Source organism: Hyaena hyaena, unplaced genomic scaffold (assembly GCF_003009895.1).
Source record: "Hyaena hyaena isolate Hyena2069 unplaced genomic scaffold, ASM300989v1 scaffold_540, whole genome shotgun sequence".
In the NCBI taxonomy this organism is placed as follows: Eukaryota; Metazoa; Chordata; class Mammalia; order Carnivora; family Hyaenidae; genus Hyaena; species Hyaena hyaena.
Genome location: NW_024081171.1, coordinates 757,846 through 776,894, shown reverse-complemented (window position 1 = coordinate 776,894; position 19,049 = coordinate 757,846).

Genomic DNA, 19,049 nt, shown 5'->3' with positions numbered 1-19,049 from the left:
ATACTGTATTGATTTAGAGAGATACATCAGATTTAGTCAGTAATTACATTTAACTGACAATGTCAGAATTTGAAAGTATATCTGTTCTTTTATGCAAAAATATAATAAGCATACAAAAACAAGAAATAAGTTTCAACATTTTGGGAAGTTATAAAGAAGATGGATGATTAGTTACTACTGCATAAGGAGAGCAAGAGTGACTCCTGTACCTGCATGTTCTGTAAAATAGGAGTAACAGTAGTATCTAACACAAGGGGATGTTGGGAAAATTAAAAGAGAATATAAAGTTCTTAACACAGCGGCATGTAGTTATTGCTATATAAGTGTTTGTTGATATTATTACTAATACAGACTACATACAAAGAAATTAAACACTAGGTTCCATTTTTTATTCCTGCCCAGCAAAGTAACTTACCCACTGGGCATAATATGACAGTTTTTCCAGAGAGAGTAAACTAGAAGGATGGAAGAGATTCCTCCACAAAAAGATGGGGATTAAGTGCTGGCTCCCTGGATGCAGCAATGATTTTTATACCTCCTACACAGAAAATTGGGGAATTTCTCCCTAATTCAAATAACTCTTCAAATAGAACTAATAAAATTCATGTTTGGAGAAGCTTGACTGACAAACAAAAGTATCATTGACAGCTTTATGACCAAACAGTAAAAAACCCGTGAGGAGTCTAGTCCTTCATCCCGTCTAGCCAGACATGTAGGTTTTAAACAACATCTGTTGCCTGACTTTTACATAAGAATGAGAGCTGAGGATTAACAAATATTTGTAGAAATTCCCAGTAACAAAAAAAAGGGAGGTTGTTTTAATTATATGTGGCTACAGTAAAGCTGTGTAATATACTACCTTAAACCTTAAGAGGAAAATGACATGAAGCATGCTTTCCCATTCATCTGTCTGAGGATTGGGTGCAGTTCACAAGACCAAACTGGACTCATCTGGGTTTTGCTGCAAATTGTGGATTGATCACAGATCTGCTCTGATATTTTTCATTCTTCTAGATCAGCAGACTACCTAGTACCTATTCTTATCATGGATGTAGAAGTACATGATGAGCAGAACACAGGATGCCTCTCAAGATTTAGGCTAGGAAATGGTACATTGTTACTACCACCCACATTTCACTGGCAAAAGCAAGTCACTAAGATAAGATTAAAATTAGTAAACTGGAGAATTAGCTATTTTCAATTTATGTCTTACTAATTAAATTGAGAATTTGTTTCTCGTATACTCCAACCTTGTAATACATACCTAATACAGTTGTGCACAGTTTTATTTTTGTTAAATTTATACTCAGTTTTTGAATTGATAAAATTATTTGAAATGTTTATTTTTGAGAGACAGAGAGAGAACATGAGAAGGGGAGGGGCAGAGAGAGAGGGAGACAAAGAATCTGAGGTAGGCTCCAGGCTCTAAGCTGTAAGCACAGAGCCCAACGTTGAGTCCACAGAGTGCGAGATCATGAGCTGAGCTAAAGTCGGATGCTTAACTGAATGAGCCTCCCAGGTGCCCCAGTTTTTGCATTTTCTATTATGCATGTGTAACTATTACAGTATACTAATGTCATGGTAAGTCAAGCCACTGTACTGTCAGTGCATTTTTGTACTTATTAATCTTTGTTTTATCAGCACTTAATAATTGCTTCATGTTACTGATTGCTTCCCTTATCTGTATATGTAATATTACTTTATACCACCATTCTATCAGATCTGTAAAAGTTATCATGAGGTAGAACACATTGTATAATCAAGTAGTCATTGAAACTGACTAAAATTGAAAGATAAAAATAGAAAATAACAGCATGGTATTTAGAAATGTGGACTTAGGTAGTAGAGGAATCAGACAAAACCAGATTCCCTTGAAGAAAGAGAACTGGGATGAAGAAGGATGGTATTATAGAAGGCTCTTTGACCTTAAAAATTATAAGCTACTCTTTGGCTAAATCATATATAAGTATTACCTGTAGAAAATACCATGTAATTTAAAAGCATATGTATTGATAGGAATAAAATTAATTAAATCACTAAATTTAAGGGGAGCTATGGCAGTCACAGAGAGCAGAATATAGAAAACAAGAGAAAAGAACTGCAGGTAACCCATCAAGAAAGGAGAAAGCTAGGCATATTTGCAATGAGACCAAACTAATCAGAGACCAACTGTCATGGAATTGAGCATGTGCTACTGTTAATGGTCTTGGCAGGTCCACATTAGGATAGTGATATTATCCCACTAATTTTTAGAAAACAGAAATGGATACCTTATGTATTGATTAAATGATGCTTATGCCTATTTGTGTTTTGAACATGCTTTACCTATTGACATTTACTAAGAAACAGTTGTTTTTGTCTTCTATCTAAAACTCGCCAAGACTGGTGATATTGTAGCAGCCAGATGCTAATAGTGTATTCCTCGCCCTTACCATCAGCCAGGCACATTGAGTCTTCCCTGAGGGGAGAGTAGAAACCCATGAGTCACTTAATTTTGTTTTCTTTTTTCTTAATACCAGTCTATTTTTATGATCCTGATTCCCTTCTCACTTAATTTCCTTTTCATTACTTAATGTGTCCTACCCTTTTCTCCATGTCTATTTGTCAGGATACTTGTGAATATTTATGCCTCATGTTTAGCACAAGGGCCTGAAGTAAATTACATGTACTCTCCTTTCTCTATTGGATATATCTTTTTTTTTTTTCAATTTTTAAACTACTCAACCAAATTTAATTTCCATTTATACAACTGAGAGAAAATATTCTTACTGATTTATCTTTGTGAAAGAAGACTAAAATATTCTTGGAGTCTTTTAAGAATAGAGTTAACTTTTTTAATTAAGAGACTTTATTTTTAGAACAGTTTTAGATTTATAGAAATACTGAGCAAATAATAGTTCTCATATACCATCTGTACCCCCCTACATACATAATTTCTCCTATTTTTAACTTCTTGCATTAGTGTACAATATCTGTTACAAATTGTGAACCAGTATTGATGTGTTATTATTAGACAACATTCATGGTTTACACTAAAGATCACTCTGTATTGTATAGTTCTGTGTGTTTTGACAAATGCAGAACATCTTTTATCCGCCATTCCAGTATCCTACAGAATAGTTTCACCATCCTAAAATTCCCTTCTGTCTTAGCTATTTTGACCATTCCCTTAATTCCTCCCTCAAGTCCTTAAAAATACTGATCTTTTTACTGTCTCTGTACTTATGCCTTTTCCAGAATTTCATATTGTTGAAATAGCACATCATGTATAGAGCTTTCTCAGATCAGCTTCTTTCACGTGGCAAGAAGCATCTGAGATTCCTCCATGTCATTTTGCAGTTTGATAGCTCATGGTTTTTTAATTCTGAATAATAGTCCATTGTATAGATGTACTGCAGTTTTTTAAATTCATTTACCTATTGAAAGATATCTTGGTTGCTTCTAGTTTGAGGCAATTATGAATAAAGATTTTGTATATTTATGTACAGAGTTTTGTGTGGTCGTAAGTTTTCATTTCAATTAGGTAAATACCTAACAGTATGATTGCATTTAGGTGTATGAAAGAAATTGCTAAACTGCAGTCCAAAGGGGCTGTACTATTTTATATCCCACCAGCAAGGAATGAGAGTTTTGCTACTCTGTATCCTAGCCAGCATTTGGTATGGTCAGCATTTTAGACCATCCAGTGTCTTTCAGTTTATTTATTTTTTCACTTATTTCTGGCCTTTATTTATTTATTTTCATTAATTTTTTAAAAAAATTGATATAATTCATTTTATTTTTTAAAGATAACTTGTCAAGTTAGCTAACATTCAGTGGATACAGTGTGCTCTCGGTTTTGGGGGTAGATTCCTGTGGTTCATCCTCACCTAGTGCTCATCCTAATAAGTGCCCTCCTCAGTGCCCCCTCCCCATCAAATCTCAGTTTTTTGTATTTAAGAGTCTCTTGTTGTTTGCCTTCCTCTCTGTTTGAAACTACCCCCCCTCCCGCATAGCCTTCTGCTAAGTTTCTTAAGTTCCACATGTGAGTGAAAACATAGGATATCTGTCTTTCTCTGACTGATTTATTTCACTTAGCATAACACCCTCCAGTTCCATCCACATCGTTGCAAATGGCAGGATTTGATTTTTCTCATTGCCAAGTAGTATTTCATTGTATATATAAACCATAACTTCTTTATACATTCATCAGTTGATGGACATTTGGGCTCCTTCCATAATTTGGATATTGTTGAAAATGCTGCTATGAACATTGGGGTGCATGTGCCCCTATCAGTCAGCACTTCTGTATCCTTTGGATAAATTCCTAGTAGTGCTATTGCTGGGTCATAGAGTAGTTCTATTTTTAATTTTATGTAGGAACCTCCATACATGTTTCTAGAGTGGCTGCACCAGTTTGCATTCCCACCAACAGTGCAAGAGAGTTCCCATTTCTCCACATCCTCACCAACAGCTGTTGTTTCCTGAGTTGTTAATTTTAGCCATTCTGACTGGTGTGAGGTGATACCTCATTGTGGTTTTGATTTGTATTTGCCTGATGATGAATGATGTTGAACATCTTTTCATATGTCTGTTGGCCATCTGAATGTCTTCTTTGGAGAAGTCTCTATTCATGTCTTCTGCCCATTTCTTCACTAGATTATTTAATTTTTTGGGTGTTGAGTTTGGTTAGTTCTTTATCGTTTATTGGTACTAACCCTTTCACTGATACGTAATTTGCAAAGATCTTCTCCTATTCCATCAGTTGCCTTAGTATTGTTGATTGTTTCCTTTGCAGTACAGAAGCTTTTTGTCTTGATGAGGTCCCAATAGTTCATTTTTGTGTTCATTCCCCTTGCCTTAGGACACATGTCGAGTAAGAAGTTGCTGTGGTCTAAGTCAAAGATGTTGTTGCCTGTTTTCCCCTCTAGGGTTTTGATGGTTTTCTGTCTCACACTTAGGTCTTTCATCCATTTTGAGTTTATTTTTGTGTATGGTGTAAGATAGTGCTCCAGGTTTATTCTGCATGTTGCTGTCTAGTTTTCTAACACCTTTTGCTGAAGAGACTCTTTTTTCCATTGGATACTCTTTCATGCTTTGTCAAAGGTTAGTTGGCCATACATTTGTGGGTCCATTTCTGGTTTCTCTATTCCACTGATCTATGTGTCTGTTTTTGCGCCAATACAATACTGTCTTGATGATACAGGCTAAAGTCTGGGATTACGATCTCTCCCTCTTTGGTTTTCTTTTTCAACATTATTTTGGCTATTTGGGATCTTTTGTGGTTCCATACACATTTTAGGATTGTTTGTTTTAGATCTGAGTAGAATGCCAATGCAGTTTTAGTAGGGATTGCATTGGATGTATAGATTGCTTTGGATAGTATCAAAATTTTAACAGTATTTGTTCTTCCAATCCATGAGCATGAAATGTTTCTCCATTTCTTTGTGTCTTCTTCAATGTCTTTCAAAAGCTTTCTATTGTTTTCAGCATACAAATCTTTTACATCTTTGGTTAGATTTATTCCTAGGTATTTTATGGTTCCTGGTGCAGTTGTAAATGGGGTCGGTTTCTTTTTCTGTTCCTTCTTTATTGGTGTATAGGAATGCAGCCAATTTCTGTACATTGATTTTGTATCCTGTGACTTTGCTGAATTCATGTGTCAGTTATAGCAACTTTTTGGTGGAGACTTTCAGGTTTTGCATGTAGAGTGTCATGTCATCTGTGAAATGTGAAAGTTTTACTTTTTCTTCGCCAATTTAGATGCCTTTTATTTCATTTTGTTGTCTGATTACTGAGGCTGGGACTTCTAACACTATGTTAACCAACAGTGGTGAGAGTGGACATCCTTGTGATGTTCCTGATCTCAGGGGGAAAGCTCTCAGTTTTTCCTCATTGAGGATGATATTAGCTGTGTGCTTTTCATATGTAGCTTTTATGATGTTAAGGTATGTTCCTTCTATCCCATCTTTCTTGAGAGTTTTTATTAAGAAAGGATGCTGTACTTTGTCAAATACTTTCTCTGTATTTATTGACAGGATCATATGGTTATTATCCTTTCTTCTATTAATGTAATGTATCACACTGATTGATTTGTGAATATTGAATCAGCCCTACATCCCAGGAATGAATCCCACTTGATCATGGTTGGATAATTCTTTTTAAAATACTGTTGAATTCAATTTGTTAGTATCTTGTTGAGAATTTTATGATGAATTAACATTCATCAGGGATATTGGCCTGTAATTCTCCTTTTTAGTGGAGTCTCTTTGGGAATCAAGGTAATGCTGTCTTCATAGAATGAGTCTAGAAGCTTTTCTTTTGTTTATATTTATTGGAATTGCTTGAGAAGGATATGTATTAAGTCTGCTTTAAATGTGTGGTAGAATTGCCCTGGGAAGCCATCTGGCCCAGGACTCGTATTTGTTGGGAGATTTTTGGTAACTGATTCAGTTTCTTTGCTGGTTGTGGGCCTCTTCAATTTTTCTATTTCTTCCCATTTGAATTTTGGTAGAGAGTGGGTGTCGAGGAATTTGTCCATTTCTTCCAGGTTGTCCAGTTTGTTGGCATATAATTTTTCATAGTATTTCTGATAATTTTTTCCATTTCTGTGGTGTTGTTATCTGTCCTCTTTCATTCATGATTTTATCTCTTTGGGTTCTCTTTACTTTTTAAGAAGTCTCGCTATGGGTTTATCAGTTTTGTTTATTTTAAAAAAACAGCTCTTAGATTCATTGATCTGTTCCATTTTTTAAATTTTATATTGTTTATTTCTGCTCTAATATTTATTATTTCTCTTCTGTTGGTTTTGGGCTTTTTGTTTTGTTTTGTTTGCTCTTCTGCTTCTAATTCCTTTAGGTATGTGGTTAAGTTTTGTATTGGAGATTTTGTATTATTTTCTTGTTTCTTGAGATAGGCGTGGATTGCAATGTTATTTTCCTCTTAGGACTGCCTTTACTGCATTCCAAAGGGTTTGAACTGTTGTGTTTTTATTTTCATTTGCTTCCATATATTTATTAATTTTTTCTTTAATTGCTTGGTTGACATATTCATTCTTTAGTAGGATGGTCTTTAACTTTCATGCATTTGGAGGCTTTCTAAATTTTGTTTTGTGTGGTTGATTTCAAGTTTCATAGCATTGTGACCTAAAAATATGCATGGTATGATCTCAATTCTTTTATATTTTTGAGAGCTATTTTATGACCCAGTATGTGATCTGTCTTGGAGAATGTTCCATGTGCACTCAAGAAGAATATGTATTCTGCTGCTTTGGGATGAAAAGTTCTAAATATATCTGTCAAGTCCATCTAGTCCATCTAGTCATTCAAGGTCATTTCATTATTGATTTTCTCCCTAGGTGATCTGTCCATTACTGTAATGGAGTATTGAATTCCCCTACAATACCATATTCTTATCAATAAGATTGCTTATGTTTGTGATTAAGTGATGTATATATTTGGGTGTCTTAAAGTTTGGAGCATAAACATTTATAATTTTTAGCTCTTCTTGATGGATAGAACCCATAATTATAATGCCCTTCTTCATCTCTTGTTATAGCCTTTAGTTTAAAATCTAGTTTGTCTGATATAAGTATAGCTACTCCAACTTTCTTTTGACTTTCAGTAGCATGATAGATGGTTCTCCATCCCCTCACTTTCAATTTGAAGGTGTTCTCAGGTCTAAAATGGGTCTCTTGTAGACAACATGTAGATGGATCTTTTTTTTTAATCCATTCTGATACTCTGTGTCCTTTGATGGGAGTGTTTAGTCCATTTACATTCATAGTTATTATTGAAAGATATGTATTAAGGGTCATTGTGTTATCTGTAGGTTTCATGCTTGTGGTGATGTCTCTGTTCCTTTGTAGTCTTTGCAGCATTCTATTCACCGAGTCCCCCTTAGGATCTTTTGCAGGAGTGGTTTAGTGGTCATGAACTCCTTCAGTTTTTGTTTGGGAAAGGCTTTATCTCTCCTTCTATTCTGAATGACAGCCATGCTGAATAAAGGATTCTTGGTTGCATATTTTTCCTATTCAGCACATCGAATATTTCCTGCCACTCCTTCTTGGCCTGCCGTGTTTCAGTGGACAGGAATACTACTACATTGATGTGTCTACCCTTGTAGCTTAAGGCCTGTTGGTCCCTAGCCATTTTCAGAATTCTCTATCTTTGTATTTTCCCAATTTCACTATGATATGCCATGAAAAAGACCTATTCTTGTTAAATCTGAAGGGAGTTCTCTGTGCCTCCTGGATTTCTGTATCTGCTTCCTTCCCCGGATTAGGGAAGTTCGCAGCTATAATAAGTTCTCAGCTATAATTTGTTCAAGTAAACCTTCTGCCCCTTTCTCTCACTCTCCTTCTTTTCAAACTCCTATGATATGGATATTATTACATTTCATTGAGTCACTTAGTTCTCTGATTCTCCCCTCATGGTATAGTATTCTTTTATTTCTCTTTTTCTCAGTTTCATCATTTTCCATAATTTTGTCTTGTATTGCAGTTATTCTCCCCTCTGTTTCTCCATCCTTGCTTTCATTGCATCTAGTTTATTTTGCACCACATTTACAGCATTTCTCAATTCATTGTAACTATTCCTTAGTTCTTTGATCTGTAGCAATAGATTCTCTGTTGTCTTCTATGCTTTTTTCTAAGCCCAGCTATTAATCCTATGACTATTATTCTAAATTCTTGCTCAGATATACCGTTTATATCTGTTTTGGGCAATTCTCTAGCTCTGATTTCTTCCTGGAACTTCTTTTGAGAATTCTTCTGTTTTGTCATTTTGGCTGGTTTTCTGTCCCTTATGTGTTTTAATAGCTTGTTATGTGTCCTTCACCTGCAAGAAGTACTATATTAAAAAGGAGTCATTAGCTGTCCAGGGCTTTGCCATTCAGGAGGTGTTTTTGGAGTCTGTTGGATGCTGAAGCCCCACTTTATTGGTAATAGGGAGGAAAATGGTGACACCCCAGTTTCTCCCCTGAGTTTTTCCCCAAACCACTGTGCGCAGGCCATCTTCACAGTGCTGCAAGGGCATGAACTGGCCACTTTGTTCTGCTACACAATCTCTCCTGTCAGGGCTGGCTACCCCCTCCCCAGGCAAGTAAACAAGGCAATAGGCTCCAGTCTGCAAAAGTCTTGCAGCTAGAAATTGATCCTTTCTCCATTTTTTCTGTTCCCCAGTCTGTGGTTTTTGTCTTGTCCAAATACAATCCTACACTTCCACAGCCTCTCTTTCTCTTCCTTTTGTCTCTCCACAGAAGGGGATCTTTCCCCTTCATTCCTATGCCATCTGTTTTATCTCTTCCAGTGTGCAGTCAGGCATCTATGGCCTGCCAAGTCGTCCCCATGGGCCCCTGGAAATGTTTCTGTCATTCTATAGCCCAGATTCCTAGAGTTCTAAGTCTTTTGACAACAATACTTCTGTGTTTGAGGGATGAGGGAACTTCAGGTCCCTCTACTTCTTTGCCATGTTGACTCTTCCCTCATTCAGTTTAAATCTGAAGGCGTAGGAGCTAGGGGAGCTAATGGCGTAAGTCCTGGTTCAAGTCTGAAGATCTGAGAACCAGGGAGTGTCCAAGGCAAAGAGATGATTGATATCCCTATTCAAGCAGAGTATACTTATTCTGCTTTTTGCTCTGTTCAGGTCCTCATGGATGAGATGATGTCCATTGCATTGGTGAAGACAATCTTTACTCAATGTGCCAATTCGAATTCTAATCTCTTTCAGAAGCAGTCTCACAAACATACCCAGAAATGATGTTTTTACCAGCTATTGGGACATCCTTTAGCTCAGTCAAGTTGGCACATAATATTAACCATCACAAAGTCTTTTATCAGATATATGTTTAGCAAATATTTTCTCCCAGCCTTGGCTTGTGTATTCATTATGTTAACAGTGACTTATCACAGCTGTAATTTTCTGTATTCATGGGTATCTATAGTTTTTGGGGTGGGAGTTTGCCTTGTGACATCAATTCTCTGATTGATCTAAGAATAGTGGTTGATTTTCAGTTTGTTCATCATTTTGTTGTTTTTATGAGAATATGAATAAAGACTTCCAAGATTTTTACTTGTCATAACTGAACAAGGAAGTTGGTTTATCCTTTCACATTTTTTCAAAACTATTTTTATTTTTTTAAGTCTTTAAATTCCAGTTAGGTAACATACAAGTGTAGTATTAGTTTCCAGTATACAATATAGTGATTTGGCACTTTCATACAATAACCAGTGCTCATCACAATTGCACTCCTTAATCCCTATCACCTATTTAAGCCATACCCCCATCCTTTTAGAAGACATACTTCTTAATCCAAGACCACTTAAAATCTGTCCATGAAATAAGGTAGTAAAAATACATTAAAATATGTATATTCACAGGGTAATTCAAAGGAGCAATATTTTTCTACTATATGTTATTTTTACAGTGAAAGACGTAAAGAATGATCAAACATATGGTCCAGTTCCCACATACCTGACTCCCCATTGCACACACACAGCCTCTCCTGACCATCAGTTTTCTGCAATGGTGTGACACATTCGTTACTGTGAACTAACATTGACTCATCCTTAGGGGTGGAAGTCCATAATTTCCTTTAGGGTCAACTCATTGTGTTGTATATTCTATGTCATTATACAAATGTATACAAATGTATAATGACATATATATATACTATCATATTATCATATAGAAAAGTTTTACTGCCCTCAAACTCCTGTGTGCTCCACTTATTATTCTTGCCCTCTCTCTAAATCACTGGAAACAATTTGTCTTTTCACTGTATCCATAGCACTGCCTTCACAGAATGTCATATAATTGAATTATACAGTATATAGTTTTTTTCAGATTGGCTTCTTTAACATAGTAATATGTATTGAAGGGTCCTCCATTCCTTTTCATGGCTTGATAGCTCATTTCTTATTATCACTGATTATTCTATTGTCTGGATATCATAGTTTATTATCTATCATAGTTTATTCACCTAGTGAAGGATATTTGATTACTTCATAGTTTCAGCAATTATTAATAAAGCTGCTATAAATATTTGTGAGAAGATGTTTGTGAGGGCATACATTTTGAACTCATATGGTTGAATACCAAGGAAGACACCATTTTTGGATCATAGTGTAAGAAGATGTTTAATTTTGCCAAAAAAAAATAAGTGTTCTTTAAAAAATGTCTACCATTTTACATTCCTGCCAGCGGTGAATAAAAGTTCTTTTTGCTCCACAAACTCACCAGCATTTAGAGTTGTCAGCATTTTGTATTTTAGCCATTTTAATAGGTATATAGTAGTATCTTATTATTGTTTTAATTTGCATTTTCCTGATGATAGGATGTGGAACATCTTTTCACATGCTTATTTTCCATCTGCATTTGAAGTATGCAGTATGATCAAGTATCTGTTCTGATCTTTTGTCTGGTCTTTAAAATGTTGTTCTGTTGTTTGTTTTCTTTTAAGTCTCTTGTATATATTTTAGATACTAGTTACTTTCAGATCTGTGTTTAGCAAATATGGTTCTTCCTGTTTGTAGCTTGTCTTTTCTTTCCCTTAACTATTTTTCACAGATGAGATGCTTTATATTGAAATAAAGTTCAGCTTACCAGTTTTGTCATTCATGCGTCATGCTTTTGGTGTATCTAAAACAGGATTACCATAACCAAGGTCATCCAAGCTTTCTCCTGTATGATCTTCTAGGGGTTAAACATTTTGTATTTTACATTAGGTCTGATTTGAGTTAATTTTTGTGACAAATCTAAGTTGTGTTTATATATATGTTTTTTCCCCCAAAGGATGTCCAGCTCTTCCATCATGATATGTTGAAAAATCCCTTCTCTGTGTTCCATTGTCTTTGATGCTTTGTCAAAGATCAATTAACTGTATCAGTGTGGACCTATTTCTTGATTATTCTGTCTCATTTATTTATTTATTCATGTCTTATTCAGGCAGTAGTACACTGTTTTTATTCCTATAGCTGCATAGTAAGCCTTGAACTTTCAACTTTATTGCTATCATATTTAAAGTAGCAAAAGATTGGCAAAAATAAATATAATTCAGTTAGAGGTTGGTTGAGTGAACTGTGATGTTTTAACTACTTAAAATATTTTGTATTTGAATGAGGGTTATCTTTATATACATTTAAAGTTGAGTGGTCCTCAGGGCATTTTGTTTAGTAGAAAAAAATCAAAGTGAAACAGTGGGAAGGAAGGAATGGAAAAAAAGCATAGCATTGTGAGAGGTGACGGAGACAGGATACTCAGGTGCATGTGGTGTATATACTAAGACCTGCAAACACTACTCCTTCAGATTTTCAATTTTTATCTTAATTGTTCATGTTACTAGGATTTTTCAGTCAATATGATTTTCCCTCCTTGTGTCCCTTTTCTTTCCTAGATTATAGATAATTCTGTCTTATCCACCTCCTCCTTGACATGTCCTTGTTGGGGAACACTGTTCTCTAATATGACAAATCATTTCAATAGATTATTATGGAGTCAACTAAAGTGCCATTTATTATGTAGAAATTTGCCCAAAGTTCTCTGTTTGACCATTTACAACTTTTTTCTTCTTTCTTTGTAACGCTAATAGGTTCCAAATTGCCTAAGTGAACATTTATTACTTTCATGTGCAAAAACTTTATGATTTAAAATCTAATAATAAAATTTATTACACCTTAGTCACAACAGGCACACTAAGAGTCCAAACTTTTATTTCTGATGCCATTTTCTAGTAAGATGGATCACAATACATAAGAGAAATTGCTGTTTCTAGGGCAGGAAAAATTCAAGATGTGTCTGAAGCATTATTGGTGTCAGAAAGCAAGAAAGCATTAACTTTTTTTTTACTATTTATTTATTTTTGAGACAGAGATAGAGTGCAAACAGGGGAGGAGCAGAGAGAGAGACACAGATTCTGAAGCAGACTCCAGGCTCTGAGCTGTCAGCACAGAGTGTGATGCAGAGCTTGAACCCATGAACTTTGAGACCAACACCTGAGCTGAAGTTGGACACTCAACAGATTGAGCCACCCAGGCACCCTGAAAATAAGAAAGTATTAAAATCAAAAGACTGGGGGCATATAAAAGAACATAGTAGCTTATTACAGAGCTCACAATAGCCAAAGCTGAAACAATTTGAGCAAGAAAACAAGACAAAAAAAAGTATTAGATTATAAATTAAAGTATAAAATAAATATCTGAGTCCACAGTGATATAAATAAGGCTTGAATAAATGCATAAATGAAAGTCAAGAGAAAAATCTTAATGGTAAAACTCCAGATTTTTTCTCCTCTTGAGTCTGGACTATACTAGTGGTTTACTTCTATAGAATAGAGTATTTAAAAAGAAAAAGAAAATGTAAATTTACAGTAGAAAAACCAGGTAAATAGTACTTTGACCAGATAATCAAGATTTAGATCATCATTGGAGAGCTGTTACTCCCTGATGTGATGAGAATTGTACTTCTTCTCTATGGTGTTCTCCAAAGTTCGTAACTCCATTTAACCATGAAATAAACTACAGACAAACCAAATTAAAGAACATTCTACAAAATATCAGTACTATTCAAAACTATCATGAAACAAAGTGAGAGAAACTGTTAACAGTGAAAACTTAAGGAGACATTTGGAGTAAATATATCTTTGATTAGAACCTAGAGCAGAAAAATGACATTTGGAGAAAACTAGTTAAATCTAAATAAAGTATGGATTTTAGTTAATAGCAATGTACCAGTTTTGGTTCCTTAGTAGTAACAAATATGTCATACTAGTGTAAGATGTTAACAGTGGGGGAAGCTGGATGAGGTATATACAGAAACTCTGTGTACCATAGCTGCAACTTTTCTCTAAATCTAAAACTATTGTAAAATTAAAAGTTTATTAAATGTAGTCACTTCCTTAAATTTTTATATTTGACAAGCAATTGTTACATAAGTATAGTATGTGGAATCTATTAATACTGTTTGATTTTTTTATTGACTATACCAAATAGGGCATGGATATGCAATTATTAACTCTAAAGCATTAGTTTTCCAGTGTTGCCTAGCAGTTTACTCCAAACATAGTGGCTTAGAACAATGCCTGTGTCTCAATACATGGTGGTGTAGGTCGATGTCTGGTACAGCATGGGATTCTCTGTTCAGTGTCTCACTGGGCTGAAATCTGGGTGTAGCTAGGACTCTGGTCCCACCTGGGACTCTTTCATTATCACTGGTTGTCAGAAGAATTTGTTTCCTTGCAGCAAGATTGAGGTCTCCCTTTCCTTGCTGGCCATCCTCTGGGGCCAACCTCAGCTTCTAGGGTTTGCCCATATTCTCATATCCTCATAAGTCAGAAATAGCATGTCTAGTACCTCACAGTATTTACTCATATCTATGGCTTCCTACCCTCCTGCATGAGGGAAAAACTTTTAAAGGGCTCAGACCTCCACCAAAAATTTGCGAAAATCTTTATATTTAAAAAATCAACAGATGAGCAGCGTTAATTACATCTGCAAATCCCTTTTGCCATGTAAAGTAACATATTCATGGACTTGAAGATTTTAATATTCTCAATCCTCGGGATTAGGGTGGAAAATATTGGGGGGGGGACATTTCTCAATCTAATTTATTGCTGGTCTGAATAGTGTATGTGTTCTATTTCATAGATGTCATTTGGAATTTGTGTAGGTGATGAAACAAAATTAAATATTCCTATTAGGATTTGTGCCAAATTTTGCTCATATTTTAATTCCAAGATATTCTGTTGTGAATATTTTAGTTATATTTATGAGGAACTGGATTTTGAGGAAGATTGTTGTTTTCTTACAGTTCTTAGGGTGATAGATGCCCTACTTCTGTCTGAAGAGAAAACATTTGCAACCTAATATGTGATAACAATTAGAGGTTGTTTTCCATTGAGCAAAACAAAAGCATTATTACCCAAATTCAGTGGGGCATGCAAGCATAATATATATACGTTTTTACTCAGGGAGGAATCAATAAATGATTTTCCCTCCTATAAACATATTTTGATTACTCCTATTATATAGTAACATGCATATAAAAAGTGTAAAATCATATCTGTTTCAAAAATGAACATAGTCTTTAAGGAGTATCCACAGCAAAAAATAGGACATAAGCAGTAATTCAGAATCCCTCTCATATCTTCTTCCCAGACAAAACTCATCTCATAAGCTAATCAAAATCTTGATTATAGCACCATAGATTAGTTGTGCTGATTTTTGGACATTATATTAATAAATTCCTTCTATATATGGTCTTTCATATATAGCACCTATCACTCAAAACATCTGTGAGACTGATTCAATGTGTTTTTAATGTAGTTGTGTTCATTCTCATGTCTGGCATGTGCGTCGTCATACGCGCACACACATACACGCAGACTACATTCATAGCATATTTATAACATTTATGTCACAGTGTATTTATAGTATTTAGCAGATACTACATTTATAGTACATTTATTTCATAGTTACTGGAAGCTTGAATTGTTTCAAATTGTTGGCTCTTCCAAATAAGCCACTATGGGGGTGCCTGGGTGGCTCAGTCAATTAAGCGTCCGACTTCAGCTTAGGTCATCATCTCATAGTCCATGAGTTCGAGTCCTATATTGGGCTCTGTGCTGACAGCTCAGAGCCTGGAGCCTACTTCAGATTCTGTGTCTCCCTCTCTCTCTGCCCCTTCCCCACTCATGCTCTGTTTCTCTCTGTCTCAATAATAAGTAAAACATTAAAAAAATAAATAAGCCACTATGATAATTCTTGTACACATATTTTCATAAATATATATAATCATTTTTCTTAAATATCTAGGATAAGGATTACAAGATTATAGAGTATGATGTTTAGGGTTAGTAAATAGCATCAAATAATTTTGCAACATGGTTGTAGGCTATAATCATTTATCCCTTTATCAGTAAGTACAGTAAGTAATGTGTGAGACTTTTGCTCCTCATCCTTGCCATTTGTTTATTTATTTACTTATTTATTCCTTCATTTATTGTCTCATTCATTCATTCATTCATTTGATATTTTAACCATTGAAATGTGTGTATATTGTCACTGCATTGGTTTAAACATGCTTTTAGCTAGTAACTAAGTTGAGCACTTTTAATTCATTTAATTGTCTATATTTTTTGTGATTTCCATTTAATTTTTTTGCCCATTTTTATTTCCTTTTAATTTGTTTATAAAAATTCCTTATATTCTGGATGTGAGTTTGGATGTATGCATTCAAAGTATTTTCTCCTGTTCTACAGACAGCCTTTTCACTCTGTTAGTTTTGCTTTTTGAAATAGTATTTGTTAATTTTATATTGCCCAATTTATACATTTTTTATTTTCCTTTCTGTTTTACTCTTTTCTTGATCCTTTTTTAAATAAATGTTTGTTTACTAAATAGTCATGAAGATGTTCTATATTTTCTTCAAAAACCTTATTGTTTATCCATTCACATTTATATCTGTATTGTATGTGAATTAACTTTGAATTATGCTATGAAGTAGGAATAGAGGTCAATATTATGACTTTTATATTTGAATATATAAATAGCACAGCACTATTGAAATGATCATTCTTTCTTCACCAACCTGCAGGGTTATCTTTATCATAAATTATTTGATTACATATGTATGGGTCAGTTATCTGAATCTATATTCTGCTCAAAATGTGTTTGAAATGACACTGCTTTAGTACTGTTTTGATTATTGAAGTTATATGTAAATAATAATTATTATTAAAATTCCTAATACTCAGTATTAACTGTTGTAACATTTTGGTGAGTTTTCTTGTAGTTAATAAAACACAAGGGCACACTCTAACACACATGAACTGTATCTCTAAATCGTCTCCACACTCTAAACCAATACTAATTTGGCACACTTTAATGATTTTTATTAATATATTTATATTTTTTAAATTCCTTATTTTAGCCTAACTGTGACTTGAAAACAAAATAGTATTAGTTTTTTTTTAGTAAATGGTCTTCTTGGCTTTTTATTTATAATGGAACTTTGATTATAAACTCTAATCCAAGGAAATTTTATGTGACTGAACATAAACATTTGATAAAATGTCCCTAAGGTTGCAGAATCCTAGCATTAGGAACTCTAAGTTAGATGGAGTTTAGGAATGAAGATGCTAAGATGCGCTCATATAGAAAGTTCTATTGTTATAAAGGAGGATTTCTCAACACTGGGACTATTAGTATTTAGAGCTGAATAATTTTTTACTGTGGGAGACAGTCTTATGCATGTTGAGTGTTTAGCAGAATCCCTGGCTACCCACGAGATGCAAATAGCACTCCCCAGTTGTGTCAACCAAGGAGAGATCCAGACATTGCCAGGTGTATCCTGGAGGAAGAGGAGGATTGCCCTGGGTTGAAAAGCACTGTTGTAGGAAAAGAGTAAAAATTTTTTGGCTGTAGACTCAAATAATCAGTTTTTTTTTTTTTTTTTTCCTAGTCTCAGTCTTTCTTCTATATCTATTCCTTTGGGCCGATCAAAGTCTGCAGGTGGACAATTTAAAAAGACATCTCTGAGATTTTCTGAGAGGGAAGGAAGTGATGCCAACATTCCATTCTTCTGAGATTTAATGAGGTATTTGATAAATTCATCATTCTCTGACTGCATAATCTGACAAAAATATATGGCAGAACCTGAAAGTGTGTTGATAGTATTTAACAATAGTACATGATACAGAATAGATTTTGTGTCTAAGTGCATTTCTGATGCTAGAATGTTCCATAACCTGCCACTTTTAAAATTATGTTAAAGCCTATGTCAAAAATTGTTGATATATGAAGGTCTAATTTACATAGAGTTGGAAGGGAGATTTGGTGCTTATAGGGTCATAGTGCTGGGGATATCTGGGAAGGACTGACTTATAGATTGTCTTACCTCCCTAAAGAATGCAGGTACCGTCAGAAGTTACTAGTAAACTTGAGGATGTGATGATGATCATTGGTGTCCACATTATCTCTTACATAACTGTGATCTATTGAGGGCTCCCAGTAGTGGAGAAGGACAAGCCTTGTTGGCACCAATACTCTGCAGAGTCCAGGGTGAATTGGCCAGGCTGAAAGCTTCAATGATCACAACACTTAATATAAGGGGAAATGCTTTGCCTTAGTTCATTGAATATCATAATGCTGGTGGCAACATCATGAAGTGGTGGAAACATTCAGTGACATGGGAAATAGGACCTTTCAGGGGACTGATACAGTCAACTGAACTCTATAAAGCAGCAATAATAACCACAAGTGAGGCAACTTAGCTCAATACTCAGCCTTTCCAGTTTTCAGTTAATGAAACACGGCACTCAGACCTGACCACTGATCTGGGTTATAACTTGCAGTACTTGTTTTTTTTTTTTTTTTTTTTCTCTAGGAATGGTGGGTTATGCAGGGAAGTATTGTTGGAGATAAAATACAAGCATTTTGTAATTTATAGGCAAAATCCCATAATATTAGGACACTTAATGAAATGAAAACATATTTGGTTATTGAACTAATTGGTAGAGCTGGACAAGAGAGAAACACTAATCCATACTGAATAAGGATGACAGTCTGTTTAAACATTTGTAGCTCACTTAGATCTGGAAATTCAAGTGGAGAGATATATGAATTTATTTATGGTGAAGTTAGAAAATGAGGAACAATAATTAAAGTATTTCTGCTTTGCATAATCTTCACACCATTTATCTTTTCTAAAGCTGCTTTATTGCTCATAAGAACTTAAGAGATTTCAAATCAAACTCCATCTGTTTTGTAACCCTCACTATGATTTAGCCAGTTGCTGTATTTGGACTTCTCTGGTAATTAAACCAAAGACGTTTTACCCTGGATGTGCTCACACATTTTTGTTGCAGCTTCAGTGGTTTTATCTATCTTTCTCAAGATTTCATTATAAACTCTGATTAAATGGTATCGAGTTTGTTTTGTGTGTGTGTGTGTGGCTGTGTGTGTGCGCGCGCGTGCACACATGTATGTGTTCTTTACTTACAGTAATCTGAACCTCATGAAGACGAAACATTGCTATTTCATTAATTTGAATATCTCTACAAACTACAGTAGTGCC